General features: G+C 35.4%; 1 long non-coding RNA gene across 1 annotated transcript in view; it reads right to left on the bottom strand.

Annotated features, from left to right (window-relative positions):
- Positions 1-12,399: 12,399 nt before the first annotated feature.
- The window catches only part of LOC139363138 (uncharacterized), a 47,639-nt gene continuing 35,245 nt past the window's right edge, over positions 12,400-24,793 (bottom strand). The window contains exon 2 of the long non-coding RNA XR_011623051.1: positions 12,400-12,572. This is a non-coding gene — a long non-coding RNA (uncharacterized lncRNA). The remainder of the gene's footprint in view (positions 12,573-24,793) is intronic.

The following is a 24,793-nucleotide window of genomic DNA, read 5'->3' as shown; positions in this document are numbered from 1 at the left end:
AGGAAATTATCCATTTCCTCTAGGTTTTCTAGTTTATTTGTGTAGAGGTGTTTATAGTTTTCTCTGATGGTAGTTTGTATTTCTGTGGGGTCGGTGGTGATATACCCTTTATCATTTTTTATTGCATCTATTTGATTCTACTCTCTTTTCTTCTTTATTAGTCTTGCTAGTGGTTTGTCAATTTTGGGATGTAATCTCCTGGTGTGCCGTTTGCCAAGACCCTTGGTAAAGCGCAGTATTAGGGTGAGAGCTACCTGATTTTCCAGATGTTGTGTGTCTCAATTTCCTTTGGCTAGGAAAAGCAATTCCCTTCCCCCTTGCACTTCCCAAGTGAGGTGATGCCTCACCATGCTTCAGCTCTTGCTGGTCGGGCTGCACCTGCAGACCAACTCTCCGACACACCCCAGTGAGGTGAACCCAGTACCTCAATTGAAAATGCAGAAATCACCCGTCTTCTGTGTCACTCACACTGGGAGCTGGAGGCTGGGGCTGTTCCTATTTGGCCATCTTGGGTGCACCCCCTTTCTTAATTTTCTTTAGGATAGTTTGTTATTTATAAAAACAAAACATATGTTTTTGCATGTTGGGTTTATGTCCTACATCTTTACTGAACTCATTAGTTCTAACAGTGGTGTGATGGGTGGCTGTGTATGTGTTTAGGTTCATTAATGTTTTTTATGTGTAAGATGATGCCATCTGTGAAAAGAGGTAATTGATTATCATTTTGCTTCTTCTTTTCCCAATTGGATGTATTTTTTTCTTTTTCTCCATCTATTGAGCTGATGATGTGATTTACATCTTTCATTCTGCTAAAGTGGTATATCACATTAATTGGTCCTTATTGAAGGACCATTGCATCTCTGGGATAATCCCACTTGATCCTTTTAATGTGCTTTTTATTTCCATTTGCTAGCATTTGGTTGAGGATTTTTATATCTTGTTCATCAGAAATATTGAAAAATACTTGTTATTACCTGTAGTATCTTTAGTATTAGGATAATTCTGATCTCATTAAATAAAGTTGAAAGTGTTCCTTCTCCCTAAATTTTCTGGAAGAATTTAAAATGACTGGTATTAATTCATCTTGAAATGTTTGGCAGAATTCACTAGTGCGGATATCGGATATCTCTGGCCCTGAACTTTTCTTTCTTGAGAAGTTTTTGATTATTGATTCAATCCCTTACTGGTTACTGGTCTGTTCAGATTTTCCATTTCTTCATAATTCAGTCTTGGCAGGTTGTAAGTGTCTAGACATTTATTCATTTTTTCTAGGTTATAAAATTTGTTTACACATAATTATTTCTACTAGTCTCGTGATCTTTATTTCTGTGTCATCAGTTGTAATATCTCCTCCTTCATTTCTGAGTTTGAGTTTTCACTTTTTTCTTAGTTACATTAACAAAGATTGTCAATTTTATTTATCTTTTCAAAAAACTCATAGTTTCTTTGGGTTCTTATTGTTTTTCTATTTTCTATTTATTTCTGATCTAATCTTTATTATTTCATTCATTCTACTAACTTTGGGCTAAGCTTATTCTTCTTTTTCTAGTTTCTTGAGGTCTAAGTTAGGTTATTTACATCATCTCCTTATTCTTTTTTGTTTTAGATGTTTATTACTATAAACTTCCCTCTTAGTACTTCATTTGCTGCATCCCAGATGTTTTTGTATGTTTAATTTTCATTTACTTGAGATATTTTCTAATTTCTCTTTTGATTTCTTCTTTTCTCAGTGGTTGTTTAAAATTGTGTTCATTGAATTTTTATATACATTGAATTTTCCAGTTTTCCTTCTGTTACTAATTTTTTTTTTGTTGTAAAGCTTTTCCACTACCTTACCTGTCTTTGAGTATCCACCAATGCAATGACGGTAGCTAACTCTCTTCTCATTAAGGCTCTCAATAAAGTCTCTTTTCTCATTTGGTTTGTCTTGCTTATTTCCACATAATTTATCTTGGAAAGATTCATCTCTTCCAGGGATTTTAATTTCTTAGAACAGTTTATGATATTAATTTATGAGGTTTTAATTTTAATTTATCTGATTTTTGTTTTTTTTTGAGATGGAATTTTGTTCTTGTTGTCCAGGCTGGAGTGCAATGGTGTGATCTCGGCTTACTGCAACCTCTGCCTCCCTGGTTCAAGTGATTATCCTGCCTCAGCCTCCCGAGTAGCTGGGATTATAGGCATGTGCCACCATGCCCAGCTAATTTTGTATTTTTAGTAGAGACAAGGTTTCTCCATGTTGGTCAGGCTGGTCTTGAACTCCCGACCTCAGGTGATCCACCCACCTTGGCCTCCCAAAGTGCTGGGATTACAGGTGTCAGCCACTGGGCCCAGCCCCTGATTTTTTTAATAAAAGTTGTTGAAGCAGAAACAGCAGTAGACCATGAATTTCTGAATTATTTCTAGAAAAAGAAGTCTAGGTCAAATGTTCTTAAAGTTTGGAACAGTTCAAGTGTTGTATATTGGCCAGTTGCTTTATCTACATGAAACCCAGCTACATTGCACAAAGAAAAATATTCTATGGGCACAGAATGATGCTCTTGCTTTACATGTTTAATTCAATTAGTTAACCACTAAGTATCCTGGGAATTATGTTTGGCTGGTTTAGAGCAAGAGTCAGCAGGTAAGGCCCTCAAGCCAAATCCATATAGCCACCTGTTTTTGTAAATACAGTTTTATTGGAATACAGTCATATTCTTTCTTTACATACTATCCACGGCTTCTATAATGCTACAATATCAGAATGGAATAGCTGCAACTGAAAATGTTTGGCTCACAAAGCCTAAAATATTTACACTGTGGACCTTTATAAAAAAGAAAAAATGATGACTATCAGTTTAGAGTGGATATATCAGATACTGTATTTTTCAGGTCTAGAATTTTCATTGGATCTGACAAATAATTTTAAAATCTCTTCTCATTGAGTTCATGCTTTCCATCAAATATTTGAACATATTTATAACAACTCTTCTAGTCTTCTTGACTACTAATTTCATTGCCTCTGTCATTTCTGGTTTTATTCATTTTGGCTAAGTTTTCTCCTCATCGTGAGTCACATTCTTCTGTCTGTACAGTGAGTTTTAATTGGATACTGGATATTCTAAGCATTATGTTGTTGAAAATCTGGGTTTTGCTATTTTCCTTTGAAGTTTGTAAGGATTTGTTCTAGTAGGCAATTTTGGGGAAGGGACAACTCCAAGTTAGGTTATATTTTGAGGTACTGGGGTCTGGAACTTCAATGTATGAGTTTTGGGGAAAGACAATTCAACCTGTACCACAGGGACAATTGATCAAAGGACCCACAGGCCAAAAATGCCTATTTTTCAATTATCCAGATGTCGATTTGAAGCCTATAACAGGTAAATTTAGGACAAGAACTGAGTAAGATTGATTTGTACAGAGCAGAAAACACAAAATAATAGTAGTTTAAAAAATTTGTAAGTTCACTTTTCTCCCATGTGAGGGAAGCCCAAGGCTGGCCTGGAGTCTTTATAGATATCAGGGACCCATCTTCCTCCTACTGTTCTATCACCAACAATGCCACTTCACATTCCAAGGGGTCTGCTAGGGCTTTAACAGTCATGTGTATATTATTTGGCTGCTTCCTAGATAAGTCCAGTTTCTTTTTCTTTTCTTTTCTTTTTCTTTTTCTTTCTTTCTTTTTTTTTTTTTTTTTTTTTTTTTTTTTTTTTTTTTTTTTTTTTGAGACAGAGTCTCGCTCTGTTGCCCAGGCTGGAGTAGGGTGGCAGGATCTCGGCTCACTGCAAGCTCCGCCTCCCGGGTTCAAGCCATTCTCCTGCCTCAGCCTCCCGAGTAGCTGGGACTACAGGCGCCTGCCACAATGTCCAGCTAATTTTTTGTATTTTTAGTAGAGACAGGGTTTCACTGTGTTAGCCAGGATGGTCTTAATCTCCTGATCTCATGATCCGCTCCCTCAGCTTCCCAAAGTGCTGGGATTACAGGCATCAGCCACCGCACCTGGTCAAGTCCAGTTTCTTTAAACATTCTTCCTGGGAGTCCTACAAAATACTTCTACTTATATTTAACTCACCAGAATTTTATCAAATGTATACTGCTAGCAGCAAAAGAGCCACAAAACATATTATTTCAGTTGAATATGTTACCTCTCCAAATAAAATTGTTTGCTTTTAAGGAAAAAATATGTGGGGATAACTAGAAATCTCTGCCACATTTGCCAAGGATTGATGGCTGATTTATGAAGAATGGAGAAGCAAGGCCCTCTCAACAGGCTCGAAGTCAAGGAAAAGATATTATTTCATTAGAGAAAACAGAGAATATCCCAGGTTCTTCAGAGATTAGTCTTTGTGGTAATTAATGGTGCTGGTAAGAGTTGCAGCAGCTCCACTTACCAATGTGAAAAGATAAACGTTTGAGTTCACCATACCACTGGAACTCTAGATGTGTTTGGAACTGTTCTGTTTCTACAGTTTAGTAGTCAGCAAGATAGGAATAAAAAGGTCTGTAAAACAATATACAAATCCATATTATCTATGACGCTACTGTGAGGACATGAATTAACAAAGAGCTGTAGGCCATGCCCAATGTAATATAGGTTAGGATGTGTTAAATTGGACTTCTTTATAGCCAGACTAATAAAAATTGTGTTACTACAAGTCTCCAGTTATCAAATCTATCAAACATTGTGCTAATTATCTATTATCTAATTATTACTTTTATTAACTCTTCGTGGTAAACGTTACATCCTCATTTTACTAAGGACATTGAGATTTCAAGAAATAATTTAATTTTAATGGCGGCCCAATTATTTAGTGACAATCTTGGGATTCATAGCCACATTTGTCTGACATCAAAGCAATTATGATATGATGAACTCTAATTATATAAGAAAGTAGGTAATTAAAAAGACATTCTCTTAAAAATCAGACAATTGGAGCTAAATCAGGTTTCCTGAGAGACACATGTCATGGTTTTCAGTCTGTTCATGACATATTTGAAAAAGGCAATCAAGTAAAATAGAAATGTGTATCCTAGAGAAGGTCTTAAGGGAAAATAAACTGTCTTAATCATTTAATATTCTACAATATTGAGGAGGCAATACTCTATTCTGTATAAGCTCAAGAAAGAATGAATTAGCGAAACAAGGCCAATGGATTGTGTTTTAAGGATTTTTTTTGTTGTTTTTTATCTGAGCTATCCATGGATACAACTGGTAACATCCTGAAATGTGACTTTCTAATGTCAACAAAAAGTATTTAAACAGAGATACTTGAGATTTCTCTGTCATCTGAGTGAATGGTTGACTTAGATGCATTTGAGTGTCTCTATAGTGAGTTGAATTGTGTCCCCCAAAAGGTAAATAGAAAACCTAACCACTTTTATCTATGAATGTGCCTTATGTGAAAACAGGATCTTTCAGACATAAGTTAATATTGAACTCATACTGGATTAGGATGAGTTTTAAATTCAAAGACTGGTGTTCCAATAAGAGATAATTTTTTTCTGTGTTTGTTGGCTTTATATGTGTTCTTTTGAGAAGTGTCTGTTCATGTCCTTTGCCCACTTTTGTTTGATTGTATGTTTGTTTGAGAGTCTCATTCTGGTTGCCCTGGCTAGAGTGTGATGGTGTGATATCAGCTCACTGCAGTTTTGACCTCCTGCTTTGCCCGCTTTTTAATGGGATTGTTTTTTGCGTGTTGATTTATTTAAGCTCCCTATACATTCTGGATATTAGACCTTTGTTAGATACATAGTTTGTGGATATTTTCTCCCACTCTGTAGGTTGTCTGTTTACTCTGTTGATCATTTCTTTTGCTGTTCAGAAGCTCTTTAGCTTTTTTAGATCTTACTTGTCAACTTTTGCTTTTGTTGCCATTGCTTTTTGGGACTTAGCCATAAATTATTTGCCAAGAGCATTTTCAAGAAGGGCATTCTTATAGTTTGAGGATGTAAACTTTTAATCCATCTTGAGCTAATTTTTAGGAAGGAGTCTAGTTTCATTCTTCTGCATATGACTAGCCAGTTATCCCAGCACCACTAATCATCAGAGAAATGCAAATCAAAACAACAATGAGATATCATCTCACACAAGTCAGAATGGCTATTATTAAAAAGACAAAAACTAACTCATGCTGGCGAGGCTGTAGAGAAAGGGTGCACATACACTGTTGGTAGGAATAAAAATTAGTTCAGCCACTGTGGAAAGCTGTTTGATTTTTCAAAGAACTTAAAATAAAACAGCTATTTGACCCAGCAATCCTATTGCTGGGTATATACCCAAAAGAAGATAAATCATTCTACCAAAAAGACACATGCATGCATATGTTCATCATAGCACTATTCATAATAGCAAAGACATTGAATCAATCTAAGAGGTATCTATCAATGGTGGATTGAATAAAGAAAATATGGTACATATATACCATGGAATACTACACAGCCATAAAAAAAGAAGGAAGTTATGTTCTTTGCAACAATGTGGGTGCAGCTGGAAGCCATTATCCTAAGCAAATTAACACAGGAACAGAAAACCAAGTATCACATGTTCTCACTTGTAAGTGGAAGCTAAACATTGGATACTCATGGATATAAACATCAGAACAATGGAGACTGGGGACTACTAGAGCTACAGCAGGAGAAACAGAGGTGGGTATGGGCTGAAAAACTACCTATTGGGTACTATGCTTGCTACCTGGGTAATGGGATCATCCAGACCCCAAACCTCAGCATCACGAAATATACCCATGTAACAAACCTGCACTTGTACCCCATGGATCTAAAACGAAAGTTGAAATTACCTTTTTAAAAAAGAAGAGAGAAATTCAGAGGCACATACACACACAGAGGACAGCTGGCCATGGGAAAACAGAGACAGAACTTAGAGTGATGCAGCAAGGAACGCTAAGGATTTCCAGAGATTATCAGACCTGGGAGGAATCAAGAAAGAATTCATTCCTAGAGTCATCCTACGGCGTGTGGTCCTGATGAAACCTTGATTTCAGACTTCTGTCCTCCAGAAATGTGAGAGATAAATTTCTCTTGGTTTAGGCAATCTGATTTGTAGCACTCTGTTATGGAAGCACTGGGAAGCTAACACGGTGCCTTTCAAACCTGAGAATCTGTCGTTGGCTCTAAGGAGCAGCAGAGAGAGTCCTGAAATAGGGAAGATTCCAAGCAGGCAGCCATCTTAAGTTGGTCCGTAAAAGAAAAGTGTTATTTTATCTTATGCAGAGAGAAAAAGTGAATGAAGAGAGAGAAATAATGTGAGCCCATGACCAAAGTTTAGAATAGAATATGATATGAACAAGGAAGAATTAGGAGACCAGTCTAAGAACTGGGAGAACTAGTTTGACATTATTGTTTAATAAGCCTGAGGTGATTAATTGTGGAAATTACAGATGGCATGCAGTTCACTATGGGGAATTCAAACTTTGAGGGGTTTGGAGGACTGAATGAAGGATTCACAAAGAAGTATGTACAGCATGTGTGATGCAGGATTAGTTTTGAATCACCTGAATTGGCTAAGGGCCAGTAATTTAAGGTTATTGTATTGAAAGACATTCTAGAAGTATTCAGAAGGGGAAAAGTAACAGGAATTATTGATTAAAAAAAAAGAAAAAGTTTGAAGCAGAGAGAGAGAGAGAAAGAGACAACAAATGTGACTGCATGTTTTGATTCATTAGCGAAAGGGAAATAGTATATTTTCTGTTTAGATCTGTTGTCCCTATAGAGGGCTTAGGAAGTAAATATTGCAGACTTTGTAGGATATGAGGTCTCTGTCACAACTACTTAACTCTTCCATTGAATACAATGGCAAAGAAATCTTATTTTTCACCTTTAATTTAATTTTTCTGGGCCACCTAATGATTTGCCATTTCTTGATCGAAGTGGATTTTACAGATCCCCATTTGATGTCCAGAAATCTTGAAGTAAATAATTGTTGCAATCTGTAAAGTCCACTTGCCATCGTTTCAATTATTTCAAATATTCTTCATGTTGGAATAAAATTTAACACATCTCATACTGTTGTTATATTCTTTAGGCAATTGATAAAGTAATATTTTGAGAAATAGCCAGGTATTAATGCAGATAGAGGAAGAGTAGTTCTTCTTGAATGTTTTTTTTTTTTTCAAAAGAAAACCTAACATTTTCCATAGCAGAAAATATGAAACGGTACGAGTCAGAGTGAATACATATGTTCTTCCCTTTTGGTAATAGGGTTGCATTGTTAACACCTTTTTTGTGATTCAGCGTCATCTCATTTCAGATGATCGCTTATAAGCAAGCACTTCTGAGTTCATCTAGATCATTTCTGATTAGGGCATCATGAAGGACTCAATTAAGGATGGAAATGTGCTGTTCTATTTTTACATGTCCTACACAAAATTTAAACATAAACTCCTAACTGCCTACAAGGTCCTTAGTGTAAGAGCATCTTTGTACACCTGATGTTTTTGTCAAGAATAGCATCCATTTTCTCTCACCTCATGAAATTACTGACATTTGTGTATAGTATTCAATTTCTGATACTCCTTTTATTTATATAGGATTGTTAGAAAATGATTCTTCCCAGTGTATTAGATGTTCTTCATCCCTGACTATGCTTTAAACAAACTCGCCGCACAGATCTTTTTATTTATTTATTTATTTTGGAATTAATAGAATAATTTTATTTTTATTTTATTTTTACTTTTTCCATAGGCTATTGGGGGTACAGATGGTGTTTGGTTACATGAGTAAGTTCTTTAGCAGTAATTTGTGAGATTTTGGTGCACCTGTCACCTGAGCAGTGTACACTGCACCCTATTTGTAGTCTTTTATTCTTCACCCTCCTCCCATCCTCCCCCTCAAGTCCCCAAAGTCCTTGTATCATTCTTATGCCTTTGAATCCACATATCAGTGAGAGCATATGATGTTTGGTTTTCCATTCCTGAGTTACTTCACTTAGAATAATAATCTCCAGTCTCATCCAGGTTGCTGCAAATGCAGTTAATTAATTCCTTTTTATGGCTGAATATTATTTCACCAAATTTTATATATATGTGTGTGTGTGTGTGTGTATGTGTGTGTGTGTATATGTGCGTATATATTTATATATATCTCACAGTTTATCCACTCATTGATTGATGGAAATTTGGGTTGGTTCCACGATTTTGCAAATAAAAATTGTGGTGCTATAATCATACATGTGCAAGTATCTTTTTTGTATGATGACTTCTTTTCCTCTGGGTAGGTATCCAGTAGTGGGATTGCTGGATCAAATGGTGGTTCCACTTTTAGTACTTTAAGGAATCTCAACACCGTTTTCCATAGTGGCTGTACTAGTTTACATTCCCACCAGCAGTGTAAAAGTGTTCCCTGATAACTGCATCCATGCCAACATCTACTGATTTTTTGATTTTTTTTATTATGGCCATACTTGCAGGAGTACTGTGGTATCACATTGTGGTTTTGATTTGCATTTCTCTGATCATTAGTGATGTTGAGCATTTTTTTCATAAGTTTGTTGGTCATTTGTATATCTTCTTTTGTGAATTGTCTATTCATATCTTTAGCTCACTGTTTGATGGGATAGTTTGTTTTTTTCTTACTGATATGTTTAAGTTCTTTGTAAATTCTGGATATTAGTTCTCTGTGTGGGACTTTTCTCACACAGTGCAAAGCTTTTCTCCCACTCTGTGGGTTGGCTGTTTACTCTGCAGTCTGTTCCTTTTCCATGCAAAGGCTCTTTAGTTTAATTTAGCCCCAGCTGTTTATCTTTGTTTTTATCGCATTTGCTTTTAGGTTCTTAGTCATGAAATCCTTGCTTAAGCCAATATCTAGAAGGGTTTTTCCAATGTTGTCTTCTTGAATTTTTATGGTTTCAGGTCTTAGATTTAAGCCCTTTATCCATCTTGAGTTGATTTTTGTATAAAGTGAGAGATGAGGATCTAGTTTCATTCTTCTACAGATGGCTAGCCAATTATCCCAGCACAGTTTGTTTAAAGGGGTATCCTTTCCCCACTTTATGGTTTTGTTTTCTTTGTCAAAGATCAGTTGGCTGTAAGTATTTGGGTTTATTTCCGGGTTCTCTATTCTGTTTCATTGGTCAATATGCTTATTTTTATACCACTATCATGCTGTTTGGGTAACTATAACCTTACAGTATACTTTGAAATCAGGTAGTGGGTTACCTCCAGATTTGTTATTTTTGTTTAGTATTGTTTTGGCTATGTGGCCTTTTTTTTTTTTTTTTTTTTTTTTGGTTCCATATGAATTTTGGAATCATTTTTTCTAATTCTGTGAAGAATGATGGTGGTATTTTCATGGGGACTGTGTTGAATTTGAATATTACTTTTGACAGTATGGTCATTTTCACAATACTGATTCTACCCATCCCTGAGCATGGCATGTGTTTACATTTTTTGTGTCCTCTGTGATTTCTTTCAGGAGTGTTTCATAGTTTTCCTTGTAGAGGTCTTTCACCTCCTTGGTTAGGTACGTTCCTAAGTATTTTATTTTATTTTTTTGCAGCTATTGTAAAAAGGGTTGAGTTCTGAATGGGGAAAAGTTAAAGCATTCCCTCTGAGAACTGAGACAAGACAAGGATGCCCACACTCACCACTCCTCTTCAACATAGTACTGGAAGGCCTAGCCAGAGTAATCAGACAAGAGAAAGAAATAAAGGATATCCAAACTGGTAAAGTGGAAGTCAAATGTCACTGTTTGCTGACAATATGGTTGTTTACCTCAAAACCCCTAAAGACTCCTCCAGAAAACTCCTAGAACTCATAGAAGAATTCAGCAAAGTATCCAGATACGAGATTAATGTTGACAAATCAGTAGCTCTTCTATACACCTATAGCAACCAAGTGGAAATCAAGAACGAAACACCTTTTTTTCTTTACTCTTAAGGAAAGGACTTTATGCTTTGGTAATTGAAAATCAAGTGAATATGAACAGTCTGATACTCAGAAAATAGTTTTGTGAAACACAGGCTATAAACTATCTGAAGTATTTATATTTAATTTTACAAAACCTTTTTCTAGGCTAGTAATAAGAGACTCAATAGTGTTGTGAGGAAAGGGATGTGTCCACATTTCTTTCATCATTATAAATACTTGACAAAACATTTGTAAACTTCATTGATTTATGTGAAATTTGTAGCAAGATTTTAACTGCATTAGTGTACACTTCAACTTGAAGTTGAATTCAAGTGTATCAAGTTGATGCTTTCTTTTGGCAAGAAATCACAATACTCATGAAGTTGGGAGTGGAAGGATTTCACTGCATTCTCTTCTGTAAAATGCAAGGATTAAAAATGTGGAAAACGTTTTTGAGAATTAAATGATGAATATGAATTCTTTGAGTTACTGTAGCACTAGGAAGTAATTAGATAAAACAATTATTTTAGGGTTAAAGATTATCTTTATTCCTCAAGTTGAAAAATTGTATATTTAAAGTATTATGCACATTTTTCTTAAAATAGTAGATTTTTTAACTTAGTAGCTTTCTCCAAGTATCCTATTGTTCTTTATAAATATAACCATAAATATCATTCTACTTGTATAAAAAGGAAGATTCTAGACCTTCAATTGTAAGGCAAAATTAAACAATAGATATATGTATAGTTTCACTAAATATAATTAAATTATGGCATGTGAGTATATTGTTTCACTGACGCAAGTAATTTCCTTGTAAATTCTATGTTTGCTGTGTATGCAGTTGAGGACATGGTACATTCTATTGAAATTAAAAGACAAATGCAATTTTCTAGATATGTTTCTTTAATAGTCAATTTGAACTAAAATCTTTAAATTCTCAAACCACTAATTTTTCCAAAAGCTGTGATTACTAATAAAAAAGTAATGAAATCGATTTACAATTTTAGCCTAGAGTTTCACATGATAGATATTAGTAAGTAATCCAAGTCATCATTCTTTCCCAATTCTACTAAGCATTAGGCATTAATTAATTAACCAATTAATCAAATATTTATTGAGTCTTTTGTATGTACTGTACATTGCCTTGGAGATAGAAAAGATGAATAAGAAACATCCATGGTTCCAAGGACTATCTGGCTTATTTGGGGATACAGATGGAGAGTTAGGTAATTACAAAGCACAGTAGTGCATGCAGTGAAAGAAAGATTCAGGGAACAATGGCCCTTGGAAAAAGAGTTCAGAAGACAGATTATTTCCATTTCACCATTTTATTACTTGTCTTTTCATATAACAAACAGACTTCCCTATTTCCTGTAATACAGCACTCCCTATTTCCTGTAATACAGCACTCCCAGCTGTCATATGTACCATCATCTATTCCAAGTTCTGCTCTGAGTCCCATGGCTCTGCTTTTCCAGCAATTTACAATTAGACATAGAGAAACAAGGAATGCAAGGGAGCATAATTTGCAGGGCCCCTATTTTAGTCTGCTAAGATAGATTGCTACAACAAAATTTTATTGACTGGGTGACTTAATTAATAGATCATTACTTCTTGCAGTTCTGGAGTCTGGGAAGTCCAAGATCAAGATGCCAGCAGATCTGGTGAGGGATCTCTTCCTAGTTTGCAGCTATCTTCTCCTTACATCTTCACATGGTCTTTCCTTGGTGCCTGCATGTTGAGAGAGAGAGAAAGAAAGAGACAGTGAGAGAGAGAAAGAGAGAGAGAGAGAGAGAGAGAGAAACCTCATGTCCTCATGTCTCTTTCTTGGCTCATAAGGACATTAATTCCACCTTGAGTGCCCTGCCCTTGTGACATAATCTACCACTAATCACCTCCCAAGGCCCTGCTTTCAAAAGCCATCATAGTGGGGATTAGAGCTTCAACAATTTGGAAGGACACAAACATTCAGTCCATAGCAGCCCCTCACTCGCTCATCCATATTCCATAGGCCTAGTACTTTTGTAAAGCAATATTTTTAAGGAGGACCTACAAATTGCATAGGATTCCAATTACACAAAACCTGGATTCATCCTGATAATCTGGTTCATAGGCCTATATTTTATTTTTCCTATGGTTTAAATATTGTTTATAATATGTGAACTATGTAATACATATTTAGTGAAACCTGAGATTTCCACAGGTAATATTTTAATCTAGACCCCATCATAGGAAAAAGTATGATATACAGTGGTAGCTCAGAAAGGAGGGAGAGAGATAGATTTGTACAAAACTCTTTCCTTAAGATAGTCAAAATACAGAAAGAAGGACCATTAAATTCCCTGAAATAGAGGAATGGCCTAGTATTTTAATTTCTTTGCCACTCTCACTTTTAGAGAGTAAATGTAAAGGCACAGTAGCCCAGAGTTGTGGAGAAGGTAAATTTCAAAATTCATTATATTTATATGTCTCTTTACATGCACTTCCATGATCACTCTCTAATGAATCCTTCATTAAAACACCACTAATTAGAAAAATAAGTGATAAGCAACAGAAACACATACATCATTTTAAACATATTGGAAAGCCACCCATAATCAATTATGTATTAGTAGGACAAGAATGAGCAATCATTTCTAAAAAATGTTGTTGCATTAAGTTTATCTAATAGTGGCACTCTACCTTAATCAATCCTAAATTAGATCATTTGTTAATTAAAATGGGTATTAATTAAGTACTCTTGATTTTTATTTGTATCATGAGATAAAAATTCCTAACAAAATTCCGTTTGAAGATTGGATACATTTAAAAATTCCTGCTTTTTAATTTCACTGCAATGGAGAGAGCTCATTTTAAAAAGAAAGGTTTTATAAGATGTTGCCTTCACAGTTCACTGGTGGCAATGTTGTTTGAATTATGGATCAGAATGACAATCTAACTGGTAAAACTTCACATTATGATCAGTAAGGAGTGCAAATTGGGGGTTACCATTCCCAATCAGGGAATACACAATTCTAGAATATTAGAGCTGCAAATATCTTTAGACTCTCCTAATGGAATACCTACATGTTGCAAGTGAGTGCACCAAATCCCCTAAATGCTGTAGTTTGCCTAAGACCAAAGACTTACCAGTGGAGATGAGGCAAAAAAATCATAATTCCTTACTTCCAACTTGTGTTTTTAGTAATGTATAATTCAACCCCTTACATTATCACATTTAATAGGCTTAGAAGTCACTCTTATTTGTCAACACAGCCAAGCAAACTACTCCTTGGATGTTGGATTTTAACACTGGCTAATACAGAGGCATGATGGTTTTATTTCCTACAGAGGACTGAGAAAGTTGTTAATGTCTACAGAATCTGCATGAGGTCTTGATTCTACCTTGAGCCACTAATCTTTTACTAACAACTATAAGAAGGTTCATAACTCTCTAAAATAGCATGCTTTCCAGAGATGTCCTGTTAAGTTGCCAGGCGACAGATACCTTAACTTTTAGGTTCTAAGTCTGGGGAGAATGCATTCAACATAGGAAAAAAATGAACACCCTGAAAAAAGAAAGCAGCAATCGTAGTTGGAATAACAAAGGAAAATTTACTACATATTGAAAATGCCCTGGGTATTAATAGGTTTTACAATATTTAAAAAATAATACTATAAATATTACCTAATCTTATATGTGCTCAATTATATAATTTTACCTTTTTTTTTTACTGTTTTCCTTTACATGAACAGGAATTTTTTCATATAACAGGAAATACACTTAATTAACTTTCTCAGCATTGTAAAATATACTAGTTTTAGACAGATATGATTAATTTCAGTGGCATTATAAAGAAAACATCTGTGAGGAACAATCATATTCTAACAAAGAATCAAAGGGTTAAATGCCCCTTAATTTCTTGAATTTGGCAAACCTCCCAAGACTTTTACTTAGTTTATGTTATCTGCCAGGTGGATGTAAATTCACTCTGTAAAAATAACTTACTAACGTATGATGGACCTTTTCTCTTCTCTATTTTGGTAATTGAATATTCATCACATAACAAGTGCTGCTAATTAACTGATTATTCCATTTACCAGCAAATAATGAACTTGCAATGCCCATCAAATAAAGCAAGAGTTGAAAAATAATCAAATTTTTGTTTGGTTACTACTGGTCAGATAAATTTTTAAATCTTCAAAGCATACAATGTATTTCACTGTAATGCATCCTTATTTAGTAACTATAGAATTTAAGCTTAATCTCCAGGAAATTGAAGTTTTAGATTAATAATTGATCTCCGTAACAAAATATCTGATTTTTGTAAGTCTATGTATTTGGCTGAATTTAACAGTTTGATGAAATTGACATGTGAACATCTCCTCAATTTTTATTTAAGTTGGGTGTTTCATTTGGGAGATATTTTAACAGAGTTTGTTTTAGGAATTTTAATTATTTACCAATGAGGCTACTTAAATATTTTAAAGTCTAATTGATAAAGTTATTTATGAATTAAAAATATTTTGCATGTATTGGAATCATTTTTTATATTATCACAATGCTTTTCCATGTTAAATATTTCTGGTCAAAAACTAGTAAAATGATTGCCACCAGAGAGACCAATTCTGACCATCCTTTGTAGAAATGCAAATTTGAACCATGCACACCCTCCTCCCTACCCTCATCATACACAGAGGCTAGGATAAGACGCCTTACTGAAAACAAGTGGATGAAGTGAAAATCTAGATGCTAAATGGTGAGAGCACTGGTTTCATTACTCCACTGGGTCCAGGCTTTTTTTTCTAGGCAAGAAACTGGAGAATATGAAAGACTCTATGAAGAAACTGATTGGCCTAAGAGAAAGTCTTACCAATTCCCCCATTTTGAAATGTGAGCATAAAGTGGTTAACCTCCCATGGTGGAGTCCTTGAGGCAGGCCCACCCATAAAAACAGGACACACACAGGCTTTCAATCACCAATTTAGTGTCTACAAACAGAGTGAAGAGTCACCAAAGACTAAAGAAATAATCTAAGATAAAATAAATATCAGAATAAAGCCAACAGAAAATAAGAAGGATATGGAGAGGAAACAGAAACAATGATAAAATAGAGGTATACGGAATCATAGTGGGAGAAGGGAATATTATATGTATTTTGGGTTAAGGGGTTGGAGGAAGATATATAAGAGAGGATCTATTTCTGAGAATGTTAAATTCCAGTTTTCCATAGTAGAATGTAAATAGTTGATATTTAAAATTTAGAAATCAGAAAGAAGTGTTATAAATATATTCTTCAGAAATATGAATACTCCGGGAAAAAGAAAAACCAACCAACAAACAAAAAAACAGCTCAAATAATTGAGAAAGGTTGCCTCAGAAGGCTGGTCCGTGAACTAATATTTTTGTATATCTATTTTATATGGATGACAGTAACATAAAGAGAAATACTTGTAATATAATTAATTGGTTTTAAAGTATGTAATGGAGACTGCCAGACATAACTATCCCATCAGAATTCTAGCTATGAGTGCTAATTGCTGTAGATATATTCTAATGATTTTAAGGTTGTGTTTGAGGAAAACATGGAGTATGTGGGAGGTTATATCAAAACTCTTTTCCCTTCTGGAGAAGGCAGGGACTGGGGGAGAAAGACATTACAATTAGCTTTCTAAGTGTCCGTGGAGATCACTGAGCAGCACAGAGGGAAGAAACTCTGGATTGGAAAGAGCAATCAAATAAAGAAAGAATGAAATCTAAAGACAGATAATCCTATCATGTGTACAAAGACATTATCCATCAAGGTTTCTGTCTGGAGATATGTATAGAGGTGGTTCAATGAGATTCTGATGGCTGGTAACATTCATTTCACAACATGTCAGGGATCCTGGCTCTGTGAATCTGCCAAAGACAGTACAGGTGGTCTGCATCTAGTTGAAGTGAGCTCCTTATCTGAGGACTCCAGGTCTAGCAGCACCCCCAGAACATACACTGGGCACTCTGAATAGTCTCTGGGAACTGTCAACTGACCATGCCTAAATACATTACTAATGAGAGGAATGAAATCACTGTCATAGGTTTACACTGGTCAACATTTATTCATTGTAGCTGGAAGGAAAGCTGTCTTTTCTAAGAACATGATGTTTCATGCAAGAGAGGAGGGACCATGCGACTGCTTTATAGGGGGTCAGCCACTTTAAATATCTGTAAGTAGTTATAAGTTTGTCTTCTATTTCAAGTATTTGTAGCTCTTATTTAGTTTTTCTGATCATACAAAACTGGGCTGAGAACTTTAAGACAGCATTTCAATATGGAAGAGATATTATGGTGTTTCTGCTTTTTACCTCTGCACATTAGGTGCCTGTGTGAGGTTCCCAATAAAAACAAAATTTAAATTGGTTTGTCTTAATAAGAGGTTTTTATTTTTTAAATGAAGGATGAGTGTTACATTTTATTTTTTATACCTATCATATTTTTTTCAAGTTTTCTACTCTACATATCATTTATTTCTGTGTTGTTAGTATAGAAAGATTAATAGATTTATTTCATTGAGAAACAAGCTACTATTTGTTGGATGATTATGTATTAATCAAGGTATATTATTCTATAACTGCACCTCAATTACTAATATTTTATATTTAGAATTTAGAGTTTATATTAATATTAAGGATTGATCTGCATTTTTTTTTCTTTTAAGGTACACTAGTTTATAGTTTTTACTATCAAGATTATCCTAGTTTTGTGAAAAAGAATTGCTATTTTTCTGTCTGGAAAAGTTTAAATAACAAGAGTTATTAATACCTTCAAAGTTCAAATATCTTGCCAGCAACATGGTATGGGTTTGAGGCCTTTTGAAAGTATTTCTTTGAAAATTTCAACAATTCCTTTCATGGTTATTGTTCTGCTCATGTTAGCTAAATTTTATTGAATTATACTGTGTATGCTTTCCTGAAAAGCTATTTTATCTAGATTTTGATGTATTGTTGTAAAGTTATATAATGTTGCCAATAATTATTGTATTTTTTCTCTATATGTTGATCATGTGCTTGTTCTCATTTCTAAATTTGTATATTTATATACTAATTTTTACTTGATTGGAACAGCTAGAGAAATGTAGTTTAGTTGATCATATTTCTCAGCCATTGTTTTTAGTTCTTATTTTTCTAAAAATATCATTTCTCTAAAATTGTCTTTGTGGTTTTTATAGTTTTTTTTAAATACCTTTGAGTTTATGTTAAAGGAACAGCTAAATAACCAGGATGTAACACATTTAAGGACATGACCTGTGGATATAGACTGTCTGGGTTCAAGTCCAAGGCCTTCTACTTATCTGCTCTGGAACTTTGAAGAAGTTAATTCATTACCTCTGTCTTCTTTTTTAAAATTCTGAAAAGGCTTTTACATTAGCACCTAACTTTTAGGGTTGACTTTGGAGAAATTAATACATATAAATAAATTTAAATAGTACTGCCACATGTACAATTTTAAAAATATTTAAAAACTCAAGACAGTTTAGCTTAAATGCATATTGCAGACTTCATCAATATAATGATCCTCTTTGTCCTATTTACTGATTTATTTTTAATCTTCAGAACACATTCTGTCTAATACTATACCATTTGTTTTATGTTAGCACAATTTAATTCCTTACTCATCCTTCAGGGTTAACCCAAGGCAACGGGAATCTGACCATCCGCTGGTCCTGAGCTGCTACTGATAGAATTCAACCAGGATTTCCCCATGAGTAAAACTAAAGAAAGAAGACTATGTGATTATGTAAGCTATTGCTTATACATACTTGACTACAACAAGTGAGAGAAGCCACACAACAAGAGAAGCTGGGCGGTCCCTCAAGGCACAGGCTCAACATTTTCCACATAAGTAATATACTTCCTCTTTGGGACATTCTTCTCTGTCTGTACCATAGTTCCTCAGGAGACTTTATCATTTTGTTGCCCCACCACTAATTACATTTTATTTCTCCAGAGAAACAGAAGATATGGCAGCCGGAAAATTCTTGCAAGAGTTGGTATTGCATTTTTGAGTCTGAAAGCATTTTGGAGGCAAGATTTATTCCTCTTTGGGGCTTTAGTCTTTTATCTAAAGGCCTTCAGCCAACTGGACAAAGCCCACTCACATTACAGAGAGTAACCTGCTTTATACAAAATCAACTGATTATAAATGTTAATTACATCCTCAAAAAAGTACCTTCACAGCAACATATTCACTGGTGTTTGACCAAACAACTGGGCACCATAGCATCGTTAAGCGAACACATCAAATTAACCATTGCAGATGGGATTTTTGTTATTACAGTGTCATTGCTCTCAGGTGTGGAGTTTACTGCTAGGGTTATTTGGACTGGACTTTGTGCACTGAGCCTGTTATAAGACCTTTAAATTTATCTGATCAAGTCCTTTAAAGTTTGAAATCTTCACTTTTGTGGCTTACTGTAGCACATTTCACCACTTTGCCTATTTTCTCCATCTATGATGACTGACACTCTTTCTGAAATCTGAATAATAAGTCGTATTTTTTTCCCCAGAGGAGATGTATGAAATATTATGTAAAAATAAGAAATAATGCAATAAAGAAATTCAGGTATGTTTGGAACAAATATAAGCTACCCTATATTGGAATCCTCAAAATTAAATTTTATAATTTTTAATTAGAACATTAATTTAAAAAAATAATAAAATGAAAAATAGTGCCATTAAATTAAAAAATAGTACAATTACACTCTTCATTTTATTAATACACAAAAGTTTTTTAGCAAAGTTAAAGGAAATCAGAAAATGAATTAAAGGTAAGTTGTTGAGGTCATCAAAAGAAAAGTCTGAGAAACTCTCACAGTCTAGAGAACCTTAAGGATACATAAGGAATAAATGTAACATGGGATCCTGGAAAAAATCCTGGAACAAGAAAAGGACATAAGTAAAAACTAACGAAATCTAAACAAAGTATGGATTTCAGTTAACATGAAAGTACTGATACTGGTTGATTAGTTGTGACAAATGTACCATAATAATGTTAACAAGTGAAACTAAGTGTGACATATGTGCGAATTCGCTGTAATATTCTTGCAACATTTTTGTAAATCTAAAATATTTCAAAAATGTTATTGAAGAAAACAAATGTTGAACTTTGCTTCCAGCTCTAATAGAGTAGTAAAGATTAGATGTAACCTCCATAATAAAGAGCTACAATATTAGAAAAACATACATTAAAGAAAACATTTTCAAACATCAAAAAACTGGCAGCACAGGACTGTGATCCCTGAGAGAAGAGAAGAGAAACAAGTGAGGTAAGCGTATGAATCCCTGACTTTTCTGACTGGAGGCAACTTCTGGATTCCAGGCACACAAGGAAGAAGTCCAGAGATCTATAGCCTCATTGAAGTGAGGAAATGAGGACTGAAGTTTTAGGGAAGTTGAGGCAGCAGATCTACAAGGCAGTGTGACAGAATGGAGAAAGGACTGGGGAAAAATAGGATCCAGAAAATGGGAACGGTATTTCTTTCTGTCCTTCTGAACAGGATGCCTTACATGTGCTGAATGAAAGCTCACAGACTCAGCAATGAGTCACTAAGGAATTGTAAGTGCAAGAATTCTCTGATCTCACAAAGTTGAAGAGCCGTTTGGGCACAGTATTAGTGCATTTTCAAGCTGCCAATAAATACATACCCAAGACTGGACAATTTACAAAGGAAAGAGGTTTAATAGGACTTACAGTTCCACATTGCTGGGGAAGCCTCACAATCATGGCGGAAGGCAAGGAGGAGCAACTCATGTCTTAAATGGAAGGCAGTAGGTGAAGAGAGAGAGCTTGTGCATGGGGAAATCCTCTTTTTAAAACCTTCAGATCTCATGAGACCTATTCACTATCACGAAAATGATTTGTTCCCATGATTCAATAACCTCCCACTGGGTCCCTCCCACAACATGTGGGAATTCAAGATGAGATTTGGGTGGGGACATAGTCAAACCATATCAAGCAGCAGTCAGCCAGAGGAGAGAATCCTCTCTGACCACCTGAAACTGAGAAGAGACTCCAAGTGGGTCATACCTTCCCAGTACAACTAAAATATCACTGGAATGGAGGCTTCTCCAGGCTCTGTTTAGAAATGCTTTTAAAGCAGAACTCAAAAGAGTCAAACTCATCCACCAATTATTGCCTTCCAAAGCGAAGCTTGACTTTTTTTTTTAGAAATTAAAAAAAACCCAAAAAACTCAATCATGCAATATTCACAAAGTTCAGCACCTAATCAAAAATCTCTATGCAAAAAGAAGATGGCAGATAGGAGGCAGGACTAACTTGCAGCTGCCACTCAGACAGACAAAGCAGTGTGTGGAGACTCACATTGTGAACTTTTTCTCCAGAAACTACTGCAGAAACATACCAGGAAAGCCAAAAGAATTCACAGACCCTTTGAACGAGGTGGATTGCCTCTGTAAGCTTTGTGGAATAGCCAAGGAACTGTGAGTCACCTTGCTTTCTCAGTTATGAGACTTGTAGCCTGGGACAAGTTCTGAGCCCTGCTTACCAGCTTCCTGAAAATAAACTCAGTGCTATTAAGGGGGCACAACCTGAGTAAGACCAGCCTTTCAGGCTGCAGGCTGTGTGAAATCTGGGTGAGGCCTGTGGTTTCTGGCCTTCCCCCACTTCCCTGGTGATCTGTGTGAGGCAGCAGAGGCAGCCATAATCTGCCTGGGAACATAGCTCCATTGGCCTGGCAACCACACCCCCAACCCTGGATAACACTGGCCCCAACTGACGGTCTTTCTCTACCCATCCTGGTGGCTGAAGACAAAGGACATAATCTCTTGGGGGATCTAGGGCCCTGCCCACTGCCTGAGAAACCTGAATACTTATCCAAAGTCAGATCTAGGGAAAGTTTGTATCCTGCCTATACTGATGAGCTCTTCAAAGTGCTACCTCCTGGTTGGAGGCCAAACAACACAAAATCAGCTCACTCAACAAAAATACAACCAAGGACCCTCACAAAGTCCACTCCACTCCCCTGCTACCTCCACTGGTACAAGCATTGGTATCCATGGCTGAGAGACCTGAAGACAGATCACATCACAGTACCCTTTGCAGACACTCCCCAGTAGCAGCTTGGAGACCAGTTGCTCTGCTAGGTGGCTAGATCCAGAAGAGAAAACCAATCACTACAGTTCCACTCTCAGGAAGCTCTATCCCTAGGGGAAGGGGGAGAGAATCACATCAAGGGCGCACCCCGAGGAACAAAAGAATCTGAACAGCAGCCCTTGACTCCTAGATCCTCCCTTTGATATAGTCTATCTAAATGAAAAGGAACCAGGAAAACAATTCTGGTAATATGACAAAACAAGGTCTTTAACACCCCAAAAAGATCACAGTAGCTCATCAGCAACGAATCTGAATCAAGACGAAATCTCTGAATTGCCAGAAAAAGAATTCAGAAGGTCAATTATTAAGCTAATTAAGGAGGCACCAGAGAAAGGTGAAGTCCAACTTAAAGAAAAAATGATAATAATACAGGATATGAATGGAAAAATCTGCAGTGAAATAGATAGCTATATTAAAAAACAAGCACAACTTCTGGAAATGCAGGACACACTTAGAGAAATGCAAAATGCACTGGATAGTCTCAGCAATAGAATCAGACAAGTAAAAGAGAGAACTTCAAGCTTGAAGACAAGGCTTTCCAATTAACCCAATCTGAAAAAGACAAAGAAAATAGAATTTAAACAAATGAACAAAACCTTCAAGAAGTCTGGGACTAGAGTAAATGACCAAACCTAAGAATAATTGGTCTTCCCAAGGAAGAAGAGAAATCTAAAAGTTTGGAAAACATATTTGAGGGAATAATTGAGTAAAACGTCCCCAGCCTTGCTAGAGATCTAGACAACCAAATACAAGAAGCTCAAAGAACACCTGGAAAATTCATTGACAAAAGATTATTGCCTAGGCATGTAGTCATCAGGTTACCTAAAGTTATGACAAAGGAAAGAATCTTAATAGTTGTGAAGCAAAAGCACCAGGTAATCTATAAAGAAAAACATATCAGATTAACAGCAGATTTCTCAGCAGAAACTTTACAATAAAAGGGATTGGGGTCCTATCTTTAGCCTCCTTAAGGAAAACAATTATCAGTTAAGAATTTTGCAGCCAGCAAAACTAAGCTTCATAAATGAAGGAAAGATACAGTCTTTTTCAGACAAACAAATGCTGAGAAAATTCACCAATACAAAGACAGTGCTCCAAGAACTGCTAAAAGGAGCACTGCATCTTGAAACAAATCCTTGAAATACACCAAAATAGAATCTTTTTAAAGGACAAATGTTATGGGACCTATAAAACAGTAACACAATTAAGAAAAACAAGGTATTCAGGTAACAAATGAGCAAAATGAATAGAATAGTACCTTATATCTCAATACTAACATTGAATGTAAATGATCTAAATGCTCCACTTAAAAGATACAGAACCACATAATGGATAAAAACTCACCAACAAGGTGTCTGCTCTCTTCAAGAGACTCATCTGACACATAAGGAATCACATACACTTAAAATAAAGGGAATAAAAAAAGATATTCCATGCAAATGGACACCAAAAGTGAGCAGAATTAGCTATTCTTATATCAAACAAAACAAACTTTAAAGCCACAGCAGTTAAAACAGACAAAGGGGGGCATTATATAATGATCAAAGGACTGCTTCAGCAGGAAAGTATCACAATCCTAAATATATATGCACCTAACACTGGAGTTCCCAAATGTATAAAACAATTACTACTAGACCTGAGAAATGAGACAGACAACAACAGAGTAATAATGGGGGACTTCGGTAATCCACTGACAGCACTAGACAGATCATCAAAACAGAAAGTCAGAAAAGAAACAAAGGATTTAAACTACACCGTAGAACAAATGAACTTAACAGATATTTATAGAACATTCTACCCAACAATTGCAGAATATACATTCTGTTCAACAGCACAGTGAACATTCTCCAAGATATACCATATGATAGGCCACAAAACAAATCTTAACATATTTAAGAAAACTGAAATTATATCAAGTAATTTCTCACACTACAGTGGAATAAAATTGGATATTAGCTCCAAAACGAACGCTCAAAACCATGCAAATACATGGAAATTAAATAACCTGCTCCTGAATGATCGCTGGGTCAAAAATAAAATCAAGATGGAAATTAAAAAACTTCTTTGAATCAAATGATAATAATGAAACAACATATCAAAACCTCTGGGACACAGCAAAAGTGGTGCTAAAAGGAAAGTTCATAGCATTAAATGCCTACATTAAAAGTCTGAAAGAGCACAAATAGGTCACACCTCAAGGAATCAGAGAAACAAGAACACGCCAAACTCAAACCCAGCAGAAGAAAAGAAATAACCAAGATCAGAGGAGAACTAGTGGTAATTGAAACAAACATACAAAAATGCAAAAGATAATGAATTTTAAAAGCTGGTTATTTGAAAAGATAAATACCATGAAATACCACTCAGCCATAAAAAGATATGAAATAATGACATTCACAGCAACCTGGATGGAATTGGAGACCACTATTCTATGTGAAGTAACTCAGGAATGGAAAACCAAACATTGTATATTCTCACTCATAAGTGGGAGCTAAGCTATGAGGACCCTAAGGCGTAAAAGTGATACAATGAACTTTGGGGAATTTGGGGGGAAGAGTAGGAGGGGAATGAGAGATAAAAGACTACACATTGGGTACAGTGTACACTGATCGGTGATTGGCACACCGAAATCCCAGAAGTCATCACTAAAAAAATTATTCATTTAAGCAAACACAACCTGTTCCCCGAAAACTTATTGAAAATAAATAAATAAATAAATAAACAGATGTCTCTAAGCTTGCCAAGAAGCAGAATATTGTGACTCAAAATCAGGCGCTTTTAAAAACCCAACAAAAATAGACCCCAAAATGTTAAAGATAAT

This window comes from Macaca nemestrina, chromosome 5 (genome assembly GCF_043159975.1).
Source record: "Macaca nemestrina isolate mMacNem1 chromosome 5, mMacNem.hap1, whole genome shotgun sequence".
NCBI lineage: Eukaryota > Metazoa > Chordata > Mammalia > Primates > Cercopithecidae > Macaca > Macaca nemestrina.
The sequence above is the reverse complement of the archived record's forward strand: the minus strand, read 5'-3'. Positions and strand labels throughout refer to the sequence as shown.